The sequence below is a fragment of the Equus caballus genome, chromosome 23 (genome assembly GCF_041296265.1).
Source record: "Equus caballus isolate H_3958 breed thoroughbred chromosome 23, TB-T2T, whole genome shotgun sequence".
Classification (NCBI taxonomy): Eukaryota; Metazoa; Chordata; class Mammalia; order Perissodactyla; family Equidae; genus Equus; species Equus caballus.
In genome coordinates this window covers 15,013,987-15,034,013 of record NC_091706.1, presented here as the reverse complement: position 1 = coordinate 15,034,013, position 20,027 = coordinate 15,013,987, and the positions used below count along the sequence as shown (strand labels likewise).

The following is a 20,027-nucleotide window of genomic DNA, read 5'->3' as shown; positions in this document are numbered from 1 at the left end:
TTATAAAATTAGCCCTAACCCTCAACTCAGGGCAGCAGCAGGAGCTCTGACTGCCCATGGGTCCTGTCCCCATGCTATTCCACACTATTCTCTAAATAAAAAAAGTGCTACTGCCAGATCTTGAGAGTCCAAGAATTCTTTCTTTCGACTCTTCGGCTCACTGACCCCGCATCAACAAGTACCATCTGCTGTCAAAGTTATACCATGAAGTAGAGGGTGTGTGCGCCGATGCACCACTCCAGGTGGCTATTTCGTAGGCATGCCTGTTTATACTCCTGGGTATAGCTAGTTGCCCCTTTTATTGTCTACCTCAAAGTGGACACACAGAAGAGGATAATTCCTGGTGCTATTGTCCCAGGAAAGGAGGGGCCGGTCTCCCTGCAACAAAGAGATTACTGTACAGCCTCCGTTCACAAAGTCGGTTCTTCTGAGGTCACTGGAAGACAAGATTCTTAAAGCCAGGCTTTTTTGAGAACAAATTTTTTTCTAAATTGCTCCTTAAATACCTTCATTATATATCAGTTTTGGTCTACTCAGAAAACAGACTTTTTAGGTATACATAAGATGGAAAAGGAAGAGGATATAAGTTAGGGAGGTTTCAACCCAAGAGAAAAGAAAGGGCCTCCTCACTAGAGAAGAAGAAGGCAAAGGGTGGAGGAGATAAGACTGGAGTGAGAATGCGCCATGTCCTGGCCAGCCCCAGACTTCAGCCAAAGGGAGAGGGTGGGACAATGGAAACTGATGGAAATCTCAGACAGAAGAAGGGGACTCTGAGAACACCCAGACTGGCCTTCTGGAAACCAGGGTGGTGCAAGCACAGTAGAACAGCAGGGACAGGGTGAGATTTCTAAACGGATGCGCCTGCAGTGGCGTTCCCTAGTCTCCCTGCGCTTCCTTCGGGGTGTGAGGCTCCATCAGTTTCTACAAGTGCAGTGGTTGGTACACAAAAGATGGTGGAGGGGAAAGGCTGGCTAGCCTGCCATAGAGAACTACCTCAAATAGGGGACGAAGAGACCACTGGAGCTCTAGGATGGTGTGCCCACACTCGGGAATACGTCGTAGACTCGGCAAGCCCTTGCCAAATCTCCAGAACAAGAAAGAGCCGAGTTGGGCCTAATCAGCTTGGGGACATGGGTAAGTTCCCAAGAGCAGTCTATCATGGCCCCTTATCCGTGAGGAGAGAAGGGACCACAGCTTGTTCCATCGACGCATGCTTCAGCTGCCGGTGCCAGCACCAAATAGAACCAGATGGCACCGTTTCCTCATCATCTGGCCCCCAGGCATCAGAAACCTGCAAAGACCAAGCAGAAAGCATTGAGACTTCTGGCCTACCCAGCTCTTATTGCCAGGAGGCAGTGGGAGCACCTCCCACCCCCACCCCCATGCCCAGAGCCTCCAGTTTGGGAGCTCAGACAGAGAAGGGAAGAAGAGGAGAGGGGCCGTCCTGATAGACACTTTAATCTTGAATCGAACTTGACCTAAACTAGTAGAGATTGGGTTACTTTCACTTCAGCAAGTTTACATTAGCTAGAAGGCTCCAGAGAAACATGAGTTCAGTAATAGAAAATAAAGGAAGTTATAATTTTTTGCACATAGGAGACAATGCATAAATTTCAACCCAGTTGCCCTACTCCTACAGGTCAGCTCTCTCCCCCGCTCCGAGAAATCTTCTGGCCATTTTCTTTGTCAAGGCTGCTGGAGCTTTATCTCACAGATTCCCCCTCAGGCCTTCAGGGGGTGGATATCTCAATCTAAGCAGCTTTGGTTTTTCCTCCTTGTGGCTTTAACCTTTGGTGCTGTCATTCTTGCTAACCCCTCAGGCCTGACCAAACCTGAGCCCCATGCTATCTGGTACCTCAAGTCATAACCCAACCTTTTTCCCACCCCTGGGAAGGTCTGTTCTCCCATTACCACTCACTGCGTCCACATCTAACTAGAGTCTATGTTCATTGAGGCAAAAACTGTGCCCTATACATCCATATTCTAAGTTCTTTGTAGAAGTGTGTGCATGTGAGTATATGGTCACGTGTTTTTTACCATACAGAAAAAGTATTTCTTATAAGTTGAATACACAAACACACATGCACCGCTTTTCTCTCTATTCACATTGGGCATTAAAAGTGCGTCTGTTTCAAATTGTACTTAGACAGTTAAGATAGGCATTACATCTAAACCAAAATCTTTTAAGGGCCTAAGAGTAAGCTGGTTTGATTACCACTATTATTGATAATATGTGGGTTGTGCTGGTACTTAGGCATAACTGCATGCAATTATTTTTTTCCTGCTGAAATAATTGCCTATACAGTTACATGACACCAATAATAAGTTTGTAAGTAATTAGTGACAAAGCTTTCTTTTGTTGTGTTTCAATAGAGAAAATCCCGGGGCTAATTTTACCATTAGGTACATATGATATCACATCCAAAAAATATATGAACATGAGGGGTTTTTGTTGTTGTTTTTTTAGTACAACAAAGTAAGAAAAGCTTTGGAAGAAATGGCCTCCAGAAAAGTGGTTGATTTATATCTCAGGAATGTGTGTGAAGGACTAGGGGGTTGGTTTTTACAAATAGTTGCTAAACCCAGCAGGCTCCAGCTAGCAACCACTTGGCAACTAGATCCAAAAACTTATACCTGCGTGCATCTTAAGTTTCCTGATATTTCACCAGCTTTGAGTACAAATGGAGTCGCGTTAACAATAATAGTCTGTATTTCACCCAACCAGTCCTCTGCTTCTCACTCTAAATTTATTTTCCATAAAAAGTTCACCTAAATATTTCTGAGATAGTCCAGAGTGGCTCATATGAGCTTCCTAACAAGTCTGGTCAGAGGTTCCTTGCCATCCCCCAGGCGCTGCTGTCACCTGCAGCACAAAGCGCCATTCCTACCCAACCCAGCGCCCTCAGAGGGCCATCCGCTTCCTCATGGAGAGCAAGCATGGGACGGACTGATACCCTCTGTGCCTCACCATCGGGACTGCTCCCACTTTGGAAGATGCACTCAGAGCCAGCCGACTTCCTTTCTCACTGGGGGGGAGGGGGGGGGGTGTGCTCTTTAAAGAGACACAGAGCAATGCCATAAACAGATTTTAATTAAAATCACTTTTTTAGTTTGTATTTAATGTGAGCATTTTCTTAGGATCCAGATGGACGTCCAGGGGAGTGGGCCTGGGGCAGAAATGAGTGACAGACAGCATCACATCAGAACAGCCCTCGGCCTCAGCTGACACTCCACCATCACCAAGACAGACAGACTTCTGACAGGCTGATCACAATCATTCACCCGGGAGACCCTGACAGTAAAACTCCCAGCTTGGCTCAAACTAAGCCCTTACTGCACACTTACGGAGATATATATGTTCCATCTAAAGATAATATACAGAGATAAAATAAAGTCTAAACTGGAAATTCAAAAAATAAACATCAAAAGTGTTTTGATCAAAAGCGCAATGAGATACCATCTCACATCCATTAGGATGGCTAATATATATCAAAAAGAAAAAAGAAAGAACAAGTGTTGGAGAAGACGTGGAGAACCTGGAACACTTGAGCACTGTTGGTGGGAATGTAAAATGGTGCAGCTGCTGTGGACAACAGTATAGTAGTTACGGCAGTTTCTCAAAAAAGTAAACAGACAATTGCCATTTGATGTAGCAATTCCAGTTCTGGGTATCCACCCAAAAGAACTGAAAGCAGGGGCTAGAGTAGATATTTGTGCATTCGTGTTCATAGCAGCATTATTCACAAGAGCCAAAAAGTGGAAGCAACCCAAGTGCCCACCAACAGATAAATGGATAAACAAAATACAATAGAATATCATCCAGCCTGAAAGAGGAAGGAAATTCTGACACACGCTACAACGTGGATGAACCTTGAGGACATTACGTCAAGTGAAATAAGACTCACAAAAAGACAAACACTATAAGATTCCACTCGATGAGGTTCCTAGAGCAGCCAAATTCATAGAGACAGAAAGGAGAATGGTGGTTGCCGGGGGCTGGAGGGGAATGGAGAGTCGTAGCTCATGGGTACAGAGTTTCAGTTTTGCAAGATAAAAACTGTGGATGGATGACAGAGGTGGTAACACAACAATGTGAATGTACTTAATGCCGCCGAACTTAAAAATAGTTAAGACGGCAAATTTTGTGCTATGTGTATTTTACCACAAGTATTTTTCAATTAAAAAAAATGTTTTGAGAGTTTCACTTCTAGTAATGGCTGAGTAGGTTATTTTGGGCCAACCCTCCCTCTAAGAGCAACTGTAAAAGTTGAATTAAAATAAATATATATGTTTTTTAATCCAACTTTTATATACATACATGTAACTTATATATATATATAAAAATATATATATATAATATATATATTCCACTTGAAGGCATCAGAGTCACCAGGACAGGGAGAATTGGCAGGTTCAAGATCTGAAAAAAAGAAGCCAAGGGAGGTAAGATGCATACATGGGGCTACTTTTCCCTCAAGCTGACTACAGACTCTGAAAGTGGAAGCGGTGGCTGAAAGGCTTAGCTGCTGGACAGAGCTTTTGGTAGTCTCACATGCATGGGAGGAAAAATAGAGTTCACGGCCCTGAGAAACCTCCCGAGGCTTTAGCTGGAACTCCAAAAGTCTGCGCCAAAGGATAGAGGCCAACCGGAAATGGATCAGCTCTCAGGATGGTTGAATCCGTGTTCAGGTCATTTCTATTCCTGTATGGAATAAGGTGATCTTCCCCCAGCCTAGTGGCCTGCCAAAAGAAAAAGTAAATTCTCGCTGGAGAAAGATGGTAACATCCAGAGCTTCAAATTATCTTTACAATTTATCATGAAAAATGCCTGGCACTCCATCAAAAATAGCCAGGCAAAGTCTAGAATTCAGTTAATAGTAATGTACCATGTTGGCATCTTAGTTTTGACATTTCTATCATGATGAGGAAAACTGATTACACTGGGAGTAACTGAAACTGAGTGAGGCATTATGGGAACAATCTGTATAACTTCTGCAACTTTTCTGTACATCTCAATTTATTCCAAAGCAAAAACTTTATTTAAAAAAATAACCAGGGATACAAAAATACAAGAATTTATTTGAAATCAATTGGCAGAAAACAAAGAGAAAGGAAATCAACCAGAAACAGGAGTTATCAGCTATAGACTTGAAAAACATGATGCTGAACATGTTCAAGGCATTAAATGAGATGAAATTTTTTTTGTAAACTGGAAAATACTTTAAATATGGAAATTGCAGAACTGAAAATACAGTAACTGATATTAAAAGCTCCTCAAATGGATTTATCATCATGTTAGACAGTGAATGATAAGTTAGATCAGAGAAAAATATTGAAAATGAAGCACAAAGAGACAACAGAATAGAACATATAGGAAACAGTGCAAGACACGAGACAAGGTAGAAAAATTTAACCTTTGCATAACTGGAGTCCCAAGAGGAAGGGAAAAGAGAACTGAATAAAAGAATTATTTGAAATGGTAGTGGCTGAGAATTTTCCAAACCTGAATAAAGATACCAAATCCTGGATTCAAGAAGCACCATGAATTCCAAGCCAAAAAAAACCAAACAGAAAATCATAAAATTTATTAAAAAGTTTCTCTACTTATTAGTCAAAATAGAAATACGAATTAAAACCATAATAAGATACCACTCACCAAGGTGCCTAGTATTTTTTAAGCTGACAATACAATTGTTGGGAAAATTGAGGTGCATGACCGCTCGCATATACAGCTATTGGAACCAGAAATTGGAAAAGTCACTTTGGAGGAGTACTTGATGATGTCAACTCATGCTGGCCGTAAAGTATACCCTTTGGCACAGTGGTTCCTCCCACAGGTCATTGCCCAACAGAAATGCACCCAAAGATATGTACAAGGATATTCACAGCAGCATTATTCATCCATCAACAGTGGAATAGACAAATAAATTGTGGTAAATGGCAATCAATGAATCACATAAGCCAACTATTGCGAGAAGGAAAAGTCTAGACACAAAAGAGTACAGACTGTATTTGGTGTGGAATTTAGAACACTAGTTACCTTTGGAGAGGATGAGAGGATAGTTATTTTGTTTACCAGGGCTGCTGGTAATGTTTCTTGATCAGAGTGCTGATTATGCGGGTGTGTTCACTTGGCAAAAATTCATCAAGCTATGCACTTAAGATTTGTGTACTTTACCGTATGTATGTTATGCTTCAATAACACAATTATTTTCAAAAGTCTTTTTTGATTGGCAATGGTGTAAATGCACACGTACACGGGAACAGGAGGGCAAAGCGGAGAGCTAAAGCAGATTTTCATGTCAAAAGTGAAAACACATCCTCAACAGACAAAGCCACTCCCAGTAGAGGCACAAGATATTTGACTCTGGAAGCTCCTGGAAACGAACAACCCGAACAACCCTAAGCACCTCCTCTGCCCCAGGCACCATGCTGGAGGCGATTTACATCCTTTGGTAGAGAATCACAGGTTCTCAAATTTAGAACTTACGAATGACTAGTTCAATCATCCAGCTGACACACTCATACTTTATACTTTTTCAAATTTGATTTTTTTTATGTTAAGTAACAGATGCATATGGCTTAAAAGATCAAATAAAACCCCCCTCCCAAAAAACAAGAAAGAAATCAGGCAACCCTTGTTACAGGCACATTGGGTTCTTGCTGTCTCCCAGGATAGAAATCAAGAGAGACAACAATGGGAGTAAAAAAGGAAAAGTCTACTAGCTTGTGCACAGGGGAGGCACAAGCGATCCGGTGGAAAAGGAAAGAGGCAGGTGACCGGCTCGTTAGGGAGCAGGATCGCGGCGCTTTTATTAGGCAGAGGCTGGGGAGGAGGGCCGGTCAGGACATGTGGAGGCGGGGCTTTCCTCGCGCCTGCGCTGACGTTCCACTTGCCACCTGTGCGGCAAGATTATTAGCACGCTAGCTCTCCACTCCTGGGTGTGATTCTTACTATGGAAATTGGGCTAGGGTCACCTTCAGACAGCTCCTGGGTGCTAGGGCCTTGCGTAAGCCTGGGAAAACCCTGAGGCTGTGGAATGTGGATCTTGGTGGTTTCGATATGATTCTCCTAGCCTGCTGATTGGTTAGGGGCCTTATCTTGAGGGGCCAGGGCCTTGCAGATGACCCTGTCTCCTTAGGCTGGTTCCTGTCTGATCCCTGCCTTATGCTTTCTATCCTCAATTTCAGCTTTCCACAGGGAACACTTCCAACTATTTTTAATGTTTCTTGTAGTATTTGTGTCCCTTTTTCAAAATAACCAGCTGAAATGCTGTTTCTTGATTCTGATCACCTTTAAATGTTCACTGTTCTCATGCTGTGGACGCTGAGAATGTAGATCTACCCACCTTCCCACATGTACATGGACCTCCTACCTCCCAAGAAATCTATGTTACTTTAAAAAATAATAAATGGACTTTCATTGCTTATATTATTATGGCTATGTAAATATTATTCACATCGTGCTGTGTAATGAACTAAAAGTACATTCTCTTCTCATACAATTTTGCTTTTTCTGGAGTTTTTTCTTTAATTTTTATATACTTCTAAGAACCCATCCCCAGACTCTTACACAGATGTTCTACACATCAGGCACTGTATCAGTTGCATTTGGATGTCTGACCGCTTCTCATACAAATTTTCAACCCTTCGCTGCCCCCTTCCTTTCTCCCCTCACCACCCCCCCGCCCCGCCCTTTTAGATTTTCCCCATCCTCTGATTCCTGAGGCTTTTCTGAGGTTCCACAGCTATAGAAGCAGCAACCTCAGGAGAACTGCTTAATGGAGAAGGTGCGTGGTGCAGCTGCCTATGGCTTCGAGGGACTCCAGATGTGCTCTTTGGGGTAGATGTGCTAAGGGTTGGCGGGTGGTCTCTGATGCCACCTGGACAGTCGTTTCCGCAATTTTTGCTGGGCTCTTCCTCTTTCCCTTCCTTCATCCTCTCTAGCTACCTTTCCCACTCCCTGCGTCCTGAGGAATCCCTTTTTATGGTGTGTGTCTCAGATAACGTGCATGCAGTGACTCAACAAGTTTTTCCTTTGCGCTGGGTCACCCACAGTGAGCTTTCTATTTTTCACTTCATTTTCCTGTGACATTACTTCCTGAGACAATCATTGCTGACCAGTATAGCTGATGCCCTGCTGGGAGAGCAGGCAGGGACAACAGGAAGTCCAGGTAGTGGCAGAAGGAACAATAAGTTGCCTTATGGAGCTGTGCTGACTTCTTCCCCGTCTCCGTGCTCCATCCCAGCTTGGTGTTCACCTTATCAGAATTTCTCTCTGCTGTTTCTCACTATCCAGAAGTTCATGTTTGAAGGTGGATTGTGGATTCCTTCTCATCTTACACTCATGACTAAGATGAAGAAATAGAGCCCACGGTGTCCTTGCCAGTGTCACCACGGGACACATACCAGTATCTCACCATCTATGAAGGGTCCCCAGCTCCATGCAGCCCAGCCTCGCACCCTCTGTGTGGCATTTCCCTCTAATTCCGTATTTCTCGCCCCGACAGCCCTTTTGTCCCCAGTAGGCTTGAAAATGTATAGCAGCCAGTTGTTTGCTCAGTGTTTCACTCTGTGACCTCCAGGTGTCTGCCCACCACCAGCAGGCAGTGGGTCTACGGGGCGGCAAATGGCTTTGAATTTTTGAAACTGTAGTTTCTGTTTTAACCAGACTTTAAGGCAAAAATGTAACAAGATATCAAATCTATCACTTTTTCGAATTGAAGACACTTCTCCCTCCCTCCTTCCCTCCCTCTGTTATTAGCTTGACAATGCTTTATCCCTTATGTATGCGAGGGATCAGAGGCTGGGCAAACCACACGGCTCTCATCATTAAACTCGTTTCCTGATCTGTTTGAAAATGTGATGAATGTGTGAATTTCTTACTAATTTACTTTTACTTAAATTAGTGTCATATACTTTTATATCTTTTTGTTAATACTTTAGATAATTTTGCAAAATGTGACAGAAGCAGAGAATCATATAATAAACTCATTTACTCATTTAAAAGTCAACTCAGGCCAATCCCATTTCAGCTGTACCTCACTCATTCCCTGACTCCACATTATTTTGAAGCAAATCTCAGACATGATATAATTGTAACTCTACATTGTTGCTCTAAAATATAAAGGTATCTCTTTATTTAAACTTTATAATAAGTGGTATTATATAATAATGTAAATATAATATTTATAATACCGTTATCACAAAATTAATAATTTTTGCTATTGTCAAATATGTCTTTGGTGTGCAAATTTCCGTAATCGTCTCATAAACAAACGCTTTTTGTTTTACAGTTTATTGTTTGAATCAGGATCATAATGAGGCCAATACTTAGCAATGAGTCGATAATGCCTTTTAAGTTCTCTTTCCATCTACGCTTTACCCCTTTCTCTTTCATCCTTCTTTGCAGTTTATCTGTTGACACAACCGGGTCATCTGTACAGTAGAGTTTCCCAGTCTGGGTTTTGCCACTGGCACCTGTTTTGTCATTGGACATAGTTATGTGTCCCTGTGTTTCTCGTGAGTTGGTAGTTAAATTCAGAGGCTTGTGCAGCTTAGATCTGCATCCTGATATGGGTCACGCTGCAGCCTCTCTGCATGGGAGTGCTCCCATTGGCATCCTCATCAACAGGAGCCAGAGGGGAGGTGTGTACAGACTTGGGAAAGGATATGCTGTTTTTTTCTCTCCTCTCCCACTTAACCGACATTCATAGATTCTTTGGGATTTGCTATCTCTGTACTTTTTGGACTAAACTTTTGGATATATTTTTTCCTCCCGTAAGACACTAAGGAGATTAAATTTATGAGCTCATTTCAGTAAAATCAGAATTCCTAAACCCAAGACCCCCCATTCAAGCAGAAGCTGTCCCAGCAGCAAGTGGTTCCTCCATCTGACTTCCAGTGACCACAATAAGTGCACAGGGGCTGTGCTCTTCAGGAGACGTGTTCAAGGAAGAAGTCTTTAGCCGCAGTTTTCTCAAAGTTTAACATGATCCATTTATCCTTCCATTGCCCACACATGTTTATGTAACTTAGTCCATGTAGATCTAGTCTGGACAAAATGATTGTGAAGGTCAGTGCAATTTGGTCCCCCACTGTTTGCATGTAGAGCCCACATCTCCTCTGGGTTGACGCACCCCGGCCCCCGGCCTCAACCAGCGTCCGGTCCTGTATATTAGCCAACGCCCAACTAATGCCAGTGCAAAGGTGCCCACATGAAGATCACAGGGGCAGGATGGATAAAGTCCAGTCGGGTTCTTAGGAAAGAAAGGTCACAGCCGGGGACAAAGCCTACACCGAGACAGTGGGATTTGGGAAGACCTTCCAGGAGAGAGTGGATTTTGACAAAAAGAGATAGCAGGGACTGTGGTGGGGGCAGAGGATCTAGCAGGACAAAGGCAGAGGCGGGAAACAGTGGCCATGTTCAGGCTGACCCCAGGAAGAAGCGTCTAACCATGGTTCTCAGTTTGGCTGCCGTTAGAATCACCTGAGAGCTGCAAAAAATCCAGAGGCCCGGCTTTCCCTAGACCATTGACTCAGAGTCTCTGGGATGGGGGCTAGGTATCTGGTGCATTTTAAAAGTTCCTCCAGGTAATTTTAAGGGGCAGATAGGGAGCTTGGCAGGCGGCGCTGGAAAGGGGGTGCCGTCCCGTTGTGGAGGGCTGTGGCTGCTGAAGTGAGGGGTTGGCCGTGCGTAGCTGGGTCACTCTCATTGGTAGCTGGCCACGGAGGAAGTCATCGCAGGACCACAGCACAGCAGAGTGCTAGAAACTCTCAGGGATCATCTGACTCAACATTTCTCTTTTGATCCTATGTTCTTATTACACAAGTAAGGAAAGAACGGAGGCTTGAGGTCATGGATCTAAACAAGAAAAATAAATACAGAATGAAAACCAGAAAGGACCCTGTCCCCCTTCCCCATTCCACCCCCACCCCCTGCGAAGGTTACCATTGAAAACCATCCAGTCCTTCTCTTTTCCTGACCTCTCTTTATATATTTACATTCTTATGTGTGGGTAAGGATTTTAGTTCACATACTACAGAGAAAGAAATATGACATTTATTTTCTGTCCCTAAACAAATGTAATCTGTTCTAAACTCCATCCCACTGGGCTGATGGGAAATTCCATTCCAGGGGATACTGGGGTTTCCTCTTACACACTTACACCATCAGGTCTAATTTTAGAAGTCTTATGCCTTCCAGAGCATTCTAGGAGGGCTCTCTATTTTTACTTCATGCTGATCTATCCTGACAGACTCATTGCCCCAGTCTGTATCTACCTTGAAGACAAGTGACACCCTGAAGTTTTGGGGGCAAATGTGGGCATAAGAGTCCTTCACAACAACTCTCAAAGCCACCACTCTTAGGCTGCAGGCCCCCCAGCCCCTGCGCACCCCAGTTCAGCTCCTGTCTGGGTGCTGCATGGAAGCGGCGTCCAGATGTCATCTCACAGACACCCCCAAGGAGCGCATTTTTTCTTTTAGGTGGGCTAAATGACACCTCTTTCTTCAGGTTTCAGCAGTTTTTGCTCCTTAAACTTGAAATATTTTCCTCTGGTCCCACCCCTTTTGGGTCAATCCAGTAAAATTCCTCTCTTGAGTCTAGGTTCTCGTATAAGAGCCTGGAGGGTGCTGTCTTTTGGGTTGGGATGCTGAACCCCTCGGTCCCCAGGTAGTATGGATGCTGAGCTGGCAGACAACAGTTTTGCCATGGGATCAACTGTGGCATGGAGCCGAAAGCAGGCCAGGAGTTCAGGTGGAAAGTGTAGCAGGCAGACACAGAGAGGGATGGTGAGAGCCTAGATGAGGTACAGCTAATCCCTGAGTCCACCTGGCTATGACCAAGTCAAAGAGACAGCAAACACCAAGTTCATGATCTGCAGACTTCAGCATCAAGGCACCCAGCAAACAGGTGGACAGGGAGACGGGGCAGAGACATCGCGTGGACACAACATCCAGATTTGAAGCTTCCTCCCCACGAGCCCCACATCATGAAGACCCAATAAGCTTCTTTACACACCCAAAGTCATCTTGTAGAGAAACAGAGAAAGTGGGTGGAACTCTGGGACACTAGTATTTTTACCTAGAGCCATTGAGCCAAACTGATGGACTGTTTAAATTAATTGCATCAGTGTAGGCTATTAGTGACTAGATTGGGATGAGTTTTTTAAAATATAATTTTTTCCCTGGCCCCGTGGCCGAGTGGTTAAGTTCGCGCGCTCTGCTGCAGGCGGCCCAGTGTTTCGTTGGTTCGAATCCTGGGCGCGGACATGGCACTGCTCATCAAACCACGCTGAGGCAGCATCCCACATACCACAACTAGAAGGACCCACAACGAAGAATATACAACTATGTATCGGGGGGCTTTGGGGAGAAAAAGGAAAAAAATAAAATCTTTAAAAAAAAAATATATATATATATATAATTTTTTCCTGCTACACAGTGAGTGAGAGTTAGACAAAGACCAGATCACATTTTAGAATAAAGAAACATTTCCTCTGGACATCTGAATTATAACGCAAGTACTTTTGTGAGCTTCTTCATTGGCATTTCACTAGCAATAGTGTCATTTAATATATTTTCAATTACTTGTGTTTCCTCTCCTACTAATTTCCTGTTCATACATTTGTCCATTTGCCTTTTGGGCTTTGATCTTTTTCTTCTTTATTTGGAGGATCTCTTTACATATGTGGAATCTAACACTTATTTTACATACATAAGGATGGGAACCAGGGGAGTGTGGTAACTTTCACAGGGTCAGAGCACTGGATAAAGAGTCATAGCTATAAAGTACCATCCATGTTGGCCCCTAAGTTACAACCTAAGTGCGTCTGTCAGTACTCATCTATTGTGAATAAAAAATTAGAAAATGGAGGTAAAATACTTGATACCTAAATAGGGCTATATAAACATGATAGATTGTGATCATTTATTTGTACAACACTGCATTTATTCAGCAAATTTTTATTGGGGTATATGTTCAGAGCACTGAGATAGGGAATAAAGGTACAAAGGCAAGAAAAACAGAGATGGTCCCCATAGAGCTTATAGACTAGCACGAGAAAAATGGTTTTCAGACCACTACACCAATCCACGCACAATCACAAACCATAGAATTTGTTAGGAGGAAGGACATACAGTACTGTGGATGCACATAATGGTGGCTCTGATCGTCAAGGAAGGCTTCCTTGAGAAATGGCATTTGAGTTGAGGTCTGAAGAATGAACAGGCTTCACTTAGGGGAGGAGAGATGAGGCAGAGCATTCTTGGCGATGGGAACTGCTTATGCAAAGGCCCTGTGCAGGAGGGAGAATTACTCACTCAAAGAATAGAATAAGGCCCAGCATGGTGGGAACATAGACTTGGGAGGTAGGTGATGAGGGGGTGGAAAGATGCCTGAGACAATGCTGGCAAGGTGTAGGCAGGAGCTAGATCATACAGCGCCTTGGATACGTACAAAAGCACTTGCCATTTCTTGCAACGCACCTGGATATCGTGAACAAGCCCTCAAGGACATAAAGCGTCTCTCTTCTCCCCTGACGACCCGCCCTGTCTTACCCTTCCTGCAGGAGAAGCACTGCCAAGAAGTTTTTTGTAAATGGTATCCTCACTGCTCCTTTCCAGAACCTGGAAAGCCTGCTGCATTCCACTCATCTACTGGTCCCATCAGAGCTGAAAATACACTCTGTTCCTTTTGGGGACTTGGGAGTCCACACCCATGTTGTTGGCCTGAAACAAAATGCATTCACTCCCTGACTCCTGCTGCGAGAATCCACGCTCTCACCCTTTGCTTTTTCTTTCCGTTTTCCACACTTCACTCTTATTGAAAGAGAATTCTCTATTTTTCCTTTTTTAAAGTTTACTTTCAAGAAAAGGACTGAAAATCTTCCTTATCAAAGACTGGATACTGTTATGATGTGAAACCTCTAAAGAAAGGTAAACTTTCAGTTAAAGAAATACCCTACCTGCCGTGGCCTCTGTAATCAAGCTGAGTTATTCTGTTCTGGGGAAAGAAGGAAGGGCCTTTGCTTACACCTGACATCTTCTCCTCCTACACAGATGTGTGTGTGAGTGTGTGTGTGAGTGTGTGTGTGTGTGTGTGCGTGTGTGTGAGAGAGAGAGAGAGAAAATAGCTGATTAATTTCAAAATCAGTTACATTATTAGGCTCCATTGATCATGTTACAGGATTTTTTGTTACTCACCAGTATCTCTTCAGACACAGGGGAAGAGTGCTTCTCTTCATCTCGGAAGTTAGGTGTGGCAGAGTGACTCGCTTTGGCCAATGACATGTGTGTGGAGACGGCACGTGATAGCACCGTGGTTGACTCTCTGGACTGTTCTTTCCCTGCTGCTACAGTCCTGGATGCGTGTGCTGAGACGGAAGTGAGAGAATATTGGAGAAGCCTGGCTTGCTCGGCTCAGCCAGCTTACGGAAAACAGCTGTCCCGAGGATCTGCCCATACTCACGGAGGATGTACGTGAGGGAGATAAAATCTGATACAGTCAACCTACTGAGATTTGGGGTTGTCTGTTCCTGCAGCGTCGCCTAGCCTCTTCTGACTAATACGTTTGCTCATTTAGGAACTCAGAAGCCTCATTGTGCAGGTATAAATTTTATGTGTGTATGTGGTATGGGGTATGTATGTGTGTTTGAGAGATAAAAAGAGAGAATTGATTTATGGTGAGAGTTTGATTTTAGAATAAGAGACAAGTTCCTTACCTACTTGATTTTTAGCTGGAGATTTCACAGACAGATGTATAAGTGCATTTAAACAAGTACATGGCTTATATGAGTGTTTATTTATGCACATTACAGAACATATTCTCGGGGCTGGCCCCGTGGCCTCGTGGTTAAGTTCATGCACTCCGCTGCAGGCAGCGTTTCATTGGTTCGAATCTTGGGCGCGGACATGGCACTGCTCATCAAACCATGCTGAGGCAGCGTCCCACATGCCACAACTAGAAGGACCCACAACGAAGAATATACAACTATGTACCAGGGGGCTTTGGGGAGAAAAAGGAAAAAAATAAAATCTTAAATAAATAAATAAATAAAACATATTCCCATGTCTGGCATATAAATGTATTATGGTCACTCTATTGTCTTCTGCAATCCACCAATAATATTAAAAGGAAACTTGAGCTAAGTAGTCAATTAAAAGCTCAAGGTGATCCTGCATCTTTAAGATATATTGCAGATTACCTAGTAAATTGTGGACAATGTGCACTGTACATTCATACCACAACATAAGCAGAGGCCAGAGCTAGCCTTAGTTTTTTATGTTTCCTGAGTTTTCTTGATTGCAGTCTGATCCTTCACGTTGTTCCAACATGGAGTGATTTTTAAAGGAGAATTTAATTTAATATAAGTCTGAATATCCTTTGGAATGCTAGAAAGTGGCATTACTGCAGCAAGCCTAATGAAAAACACAAGTTCCGGGGACCAATTTGTGGTCAGAGCCAGCATTCCAACCCTGCTCTCTGGCGGCTGCTAGTACTCCATCGTGTTCCTTTTCCCAGCCCTTTGCTATTCTAGTTAAGGATGTCAGGGGCTGTGGCCCACATGGCATGCTAAGCAGGCTCCTACAGCTCAAGTGCAAAGACTTTGAACTCATAAAACATACCACCGCCACCACCATCGCCACCACCACCATCACCACCAGATGGAGATCTCAGGGGATTTCCTATTAATGTCCCGGCAGAAAGAAGTGCGCTTATTTTAAAATGTCCTACAAGTGCACATAGATATATTTTCATATATATTCAAGACAAAGAACGCAGTACCTTCCCGAAGAAAACTCACACAATCAGGCTGAGGCTGATTCACTCACATGTTTTATCACCGGTGTGGAATGCCAGTAACAAGGGCAATCATTTGTTTGTGAATTCACGGAAGACTGGACTTTTACACTGGAAAGGGGCTTCCTAATGAATAGCAATGGGGAGACTTGCTGTGTATTAGCATATTTTATCTGCCCTTGTTTTGAAATTAAACAGAGTTGTGGTTCAAAAGGGAAGGCCCAGATTGCCACTGGGTTAGCTTTTTAGAAAAGTGGCATTTGGAATGAGGCTTAACTATGTGGGCAAATTCTAAAGTTAACTATTACGATCCCCAGGCTTGCACAGGACATTTTCCCCTCTTCGTGTGATCACAGAATTTCCTAGTCCCCGTTATTCTCTCCTAAGGGCTACTCATTCTTGGATACAATGCCTCTCTGTTTTGTCTGAAGTTGCTTAAATATAACTCAGGAGAATTCTGAGCTGTAGAAAAGGTTAACCTGCAAAGAGCAAATAAATTTTACCCAATGTGGATTTATTGAACATATACTTTGTGTCTAAGGCTATTCCAAGCACTTTCGGGGCAAAGATGGGCGAATATGTGAGTAATTTGAAAAGCCTCTTGAAGGAATACTTCATAGGGGTTCTCCATCAGCCTGGAGGGGGCAGGAAATAGATAAATGGGTAGACAGATATAGATTGGTGAATAAGACAATAAGGTAAAAATTAAAGAAGTATGTCATTAAGACCAATGAGTATTCTAGAAATTCTAAGAAGAAAGTGATGGGCATGAACTGGAATATTCAGGGAAGATTTCAAGAGGAGAGATGAGTCTTCATTGAAATTTGAAAGTTTGGGTATATAAGGGGCAGGCATTGTGGAACTGGGAGGCACGAAGTTATTAAGCGTAGTAATTAAGTGTGTAGGCTCTGTATAGTCAAAGTATAATTTTCTAAAAGTTAAAAGCATGACTCTCATAAAAATATGTACTGTGAACCTTTCAAAGATCCACTTAGCTCATTAATAAGGGAATCAATGGCATCATAAAGACGACCTAACAGAATCAAGGAAAACTCAAAGTATATATTGTTAGTGAGAGTCAGAATACTGAAACGAAGTTGCTGAGTTAGAAACAGAACTGGCTAATGTTCTTCAGGACAACAAAACTGTAACTCTTTTGGAGCTCTCTTTTCTACTGGACAAAAATATTTGCATTTACAGAAGAGCAGAAACATCATTTGCGACTTGACAAGCTTCACTAAGTTCACTTCACAGAGTCTGGGTTCTAATCAATAGTCAATTATAAATCAAACAAAGGTACATTTCCCTGGAGAATCAGGTACTCTCTGTTGAAGCCTGTTAGACAATGCTCCAGCGTGACATTGAAAGGACACAATATTGAAAGGATCTCCAAGTTTCAGGGTTTTTCTTAATAGTAATTAGGGAGAAGGGAGATCTCATCTTGCTGTACCGCTTGCCAGCTGCATAATGTGGCAATGTGCTTTCACTTCTTGGTACCTTGGTTTCTTTGTATGTAAACAATAAAAGTTTTTAGCACGTAGAGTTATGCTAGAGAAAGAATGAGATTATATAGAGTGTTAAATGTTTTGTATAACATCTAGCACACAGCAGGGCTCAAGCTGTGTTCTCAACTACAGTTAAGGAAGGATCATGAGCAAAACCCCAGAGACGAGAGTGAGAATGACTTTGGGGAGCGCTGGGCAGACCAGCCTGGCTGCAGGGAGAATTTGCTTTAGGAAACAGAGAAAGACAAACTGAATAAAGAGTTTTTAGCCAGACTAGAGCAGATATTTTAAAATAAAATTTAAAAAGAAGAAAGAAAGACAAAAGCACACACACATTTTTGAGAAATTTGTATTTTCATCCTAAAGTCAGTTGAGAGCTGCTAGCATTTTTTTGAGATGCATAGTGACAAGGTGAATGAAGAATCTGGGGGAAATTAGCCCATCCCCTCTATACAGCAACCTGAACAGGGAGGAGTCTGAGGTTAGAGAGGAGTTGGGAAGTAGTAAAGGACTGAGGAGCCGAAAGCAAGGGAAGAATACACATGACTAGTAGATTTTGAAACTGGAGGATTGTGGGAATGATATCACCATTGGTATAAATAGGCAACTTAGTAAAAGGAGATGTTTTAAAGAGAAGATGAGGAATTCTATTTTGCATCTACTGGCTGTATTTGAGAATAAGGGACATGTAAGAAGAAGTGTTCAAGTAGACAGCGGGAGACCAAGATTTGGATGAGAAATCAGTGGTGGAGATACAGGTTTCCAGGTCATTCATGCAAATGTGATTGTTAAAGCTGTGAAAATCAATGGACTAATCTGGCACTGGAGAGAAAACGGCAGAGGGACAAGAATCATATGTGTCCTTTCTTCCTCTTTTTCTAAAAATCAGCTATTTTCCAAAGGATAAAAACATAGCAGTTCACTGGAAAGAGAGGAGGGACAAAGCTTTGTGACACTTTGGAATGCAAAGCAGAGGGGTGATATAAGTGAAAGATCAACTCTGCTGAACACTCCCAGGAGTTCACAAAGAAGGACAGAGGCAAAGCACGCTGAGCTTGGTTGACTTCACCATTCAATTGGGAATGGTGATTCATTGGCTTAAATTCACTCTAAGGTATAAGTAACCAAACCGAGAGTGTTTCCTAATGGAAGGGGTGCCCAGGAGGATGGGACGTTAAGGCTGGGGGAAATTTAAGGTAAGGAGATCAGAGTAGGCAACACTTCAGCGTTAGTTTGCTCCCAGAGCAGCCCTGAGCTAAGAATTCAAGTGCAAGCAGTTTACTTGGAGGTGATCCCAGAAAGAACCAGGAGAGGAAGGGACCCTGGGCCAGGGAAGGGGAGAAAGCCAATCCAGGGTGCATTAATGAGCAAGGTCACGCTGTGGGAACGAGGCTCCCAGGGCTCAGTCCTGCTAGGAAGCTGTGAGAGACCATGAGGAGCAGGTCAGAGTTATCCCACTTGAGGGGCAAATCTCTGGAATACATAGCTACCACGTCTAGGCTGTTGGTGGAGGGATATTCCTGGGGGTTAACACCTCGGTACTTCTGGTCTACCTGTGCCTGCAATTGGAGAAAGTCCTCTGGAGTGAGCGCAGAGCTGGCAGTAGGCAGCCTCTGGCATGCCTGAGAATTCTCAGTGAGTACCGAGGGGTATCAGTGAGGCACCCCCAGCATCTTGAGAACAAAGGCTCTGGAGCCCGGCTGCCTGAGTGTGAATTTCGCTGGATTTACTGCTTTTGAGAACCACTCTGGGCAGTGGCACTGAAAGGTCTGTGACAGTTCCAGTTCAACTTGTTTCGAGTTTCCTAAGAGGGGCCTTGAAAATCTAAAAAAGCCAAGCTATCTGTTGGGAGTCTAATATAATGACTGCCAATCATGTTTTGGTCACTCACGGTGTGCCAGACATTGTAAACTGTGCCTTCTATATGGGGTTGGACAGGGTTTTCTTCCCCGCCCCACAATCTGCTCTGTCCTCCTTGTCCTCCCTGGGTAGAGGGTGGGGCAGATCTTTGTCACCCTGGTGTAAAGTGGCATAGATTAGTCAGCAAGTTCTTCTACAAAGATGATTAGCATAGAAGACGCCAGAAAGCTGAGGATCTACAGGCACTTTTCCAGGATGGAGCCGGGAATAAGGCTGCCATTGTTTTGAGGACAGTGCAGTGTCACCATCAGACAGTCACAGACACACATGGGATCCAGAAGATGCTGTGCCACATGGCATTTCTCTTCCCACCATGCAGGTCCCAGAGGCCTCTCTTTTCCTGTCTCCCTCCCTCTTCTCTCCCCGTCTCAGTTTTCTACCTTTCTGGCTCCACTTCATGATTCTGGCTCTATTCCTGCAGAACGTAGCAAATATGGCTACTTTTCCTGTCCTGAGCCTCCAGGTCCTCTCAGGAGCCCTCTCCTGATGCCCACATTCTCGGGGTTCTAGGGAGATAGCTCCCTGGCATTACTAGCCAACGGGGACTGCAGCATCCTTCATTAGATTCTTTAAACCTTGCCCACGCCTTTATAGATAGTCTTTTATTAGCCTCTCCTTGAATTACCCAACCATGGTTTATCTAGTTTCCTGCAGGCCCTGTCTGCTACAGTGCCCAAGTTCACTATGTGCCATTCAAGGGCAAAAAGCCTGCTTTTGCTTCTCTCTGAGTCTGTCCCTGCTAAGATACAATCATAGCTGTTAGTAGAGCTTAAAACTCAGGTTCAGAGTGGACCCCACCA

General features: G+C 43.5%; 2 long non-coding RNA genes across 2 annotated transcripts; one reads left to right on the top strand and one right to left on the bottom strand.

Annotated features, from left to right (window-relative positions):
- Positions 1-9,115: 9,115 nt before the first annotated feature.
- Positions 9,116-14,396, bottom strand: LOC138920388 (uncharacterized). The gene is made up of 2 exons (XR_011431483.1): positions 14,206-14,396; positions 9,116-10,864 (listed from the first exon to the last, which is right to left on the bottom strand). It is a non-coding gene; the product is annotated as an uncharacterized lncRNA (long non-coding RNA).
- LOC138920387 (uncharacterized) lies at positions 13,757-15,017 on the top strand. Its single transcript, XR_011431482.1, has 3 exons — positions 13,757-13,938; positions 14,361-14,608; positions 14,820-15,017. It is a non-coding gene; the product is annotated as an uncharacterized lncRNA (long non-coding RNA).
- Positions 15,018-20,027: the final 5,010 nt, after the last annotated feature.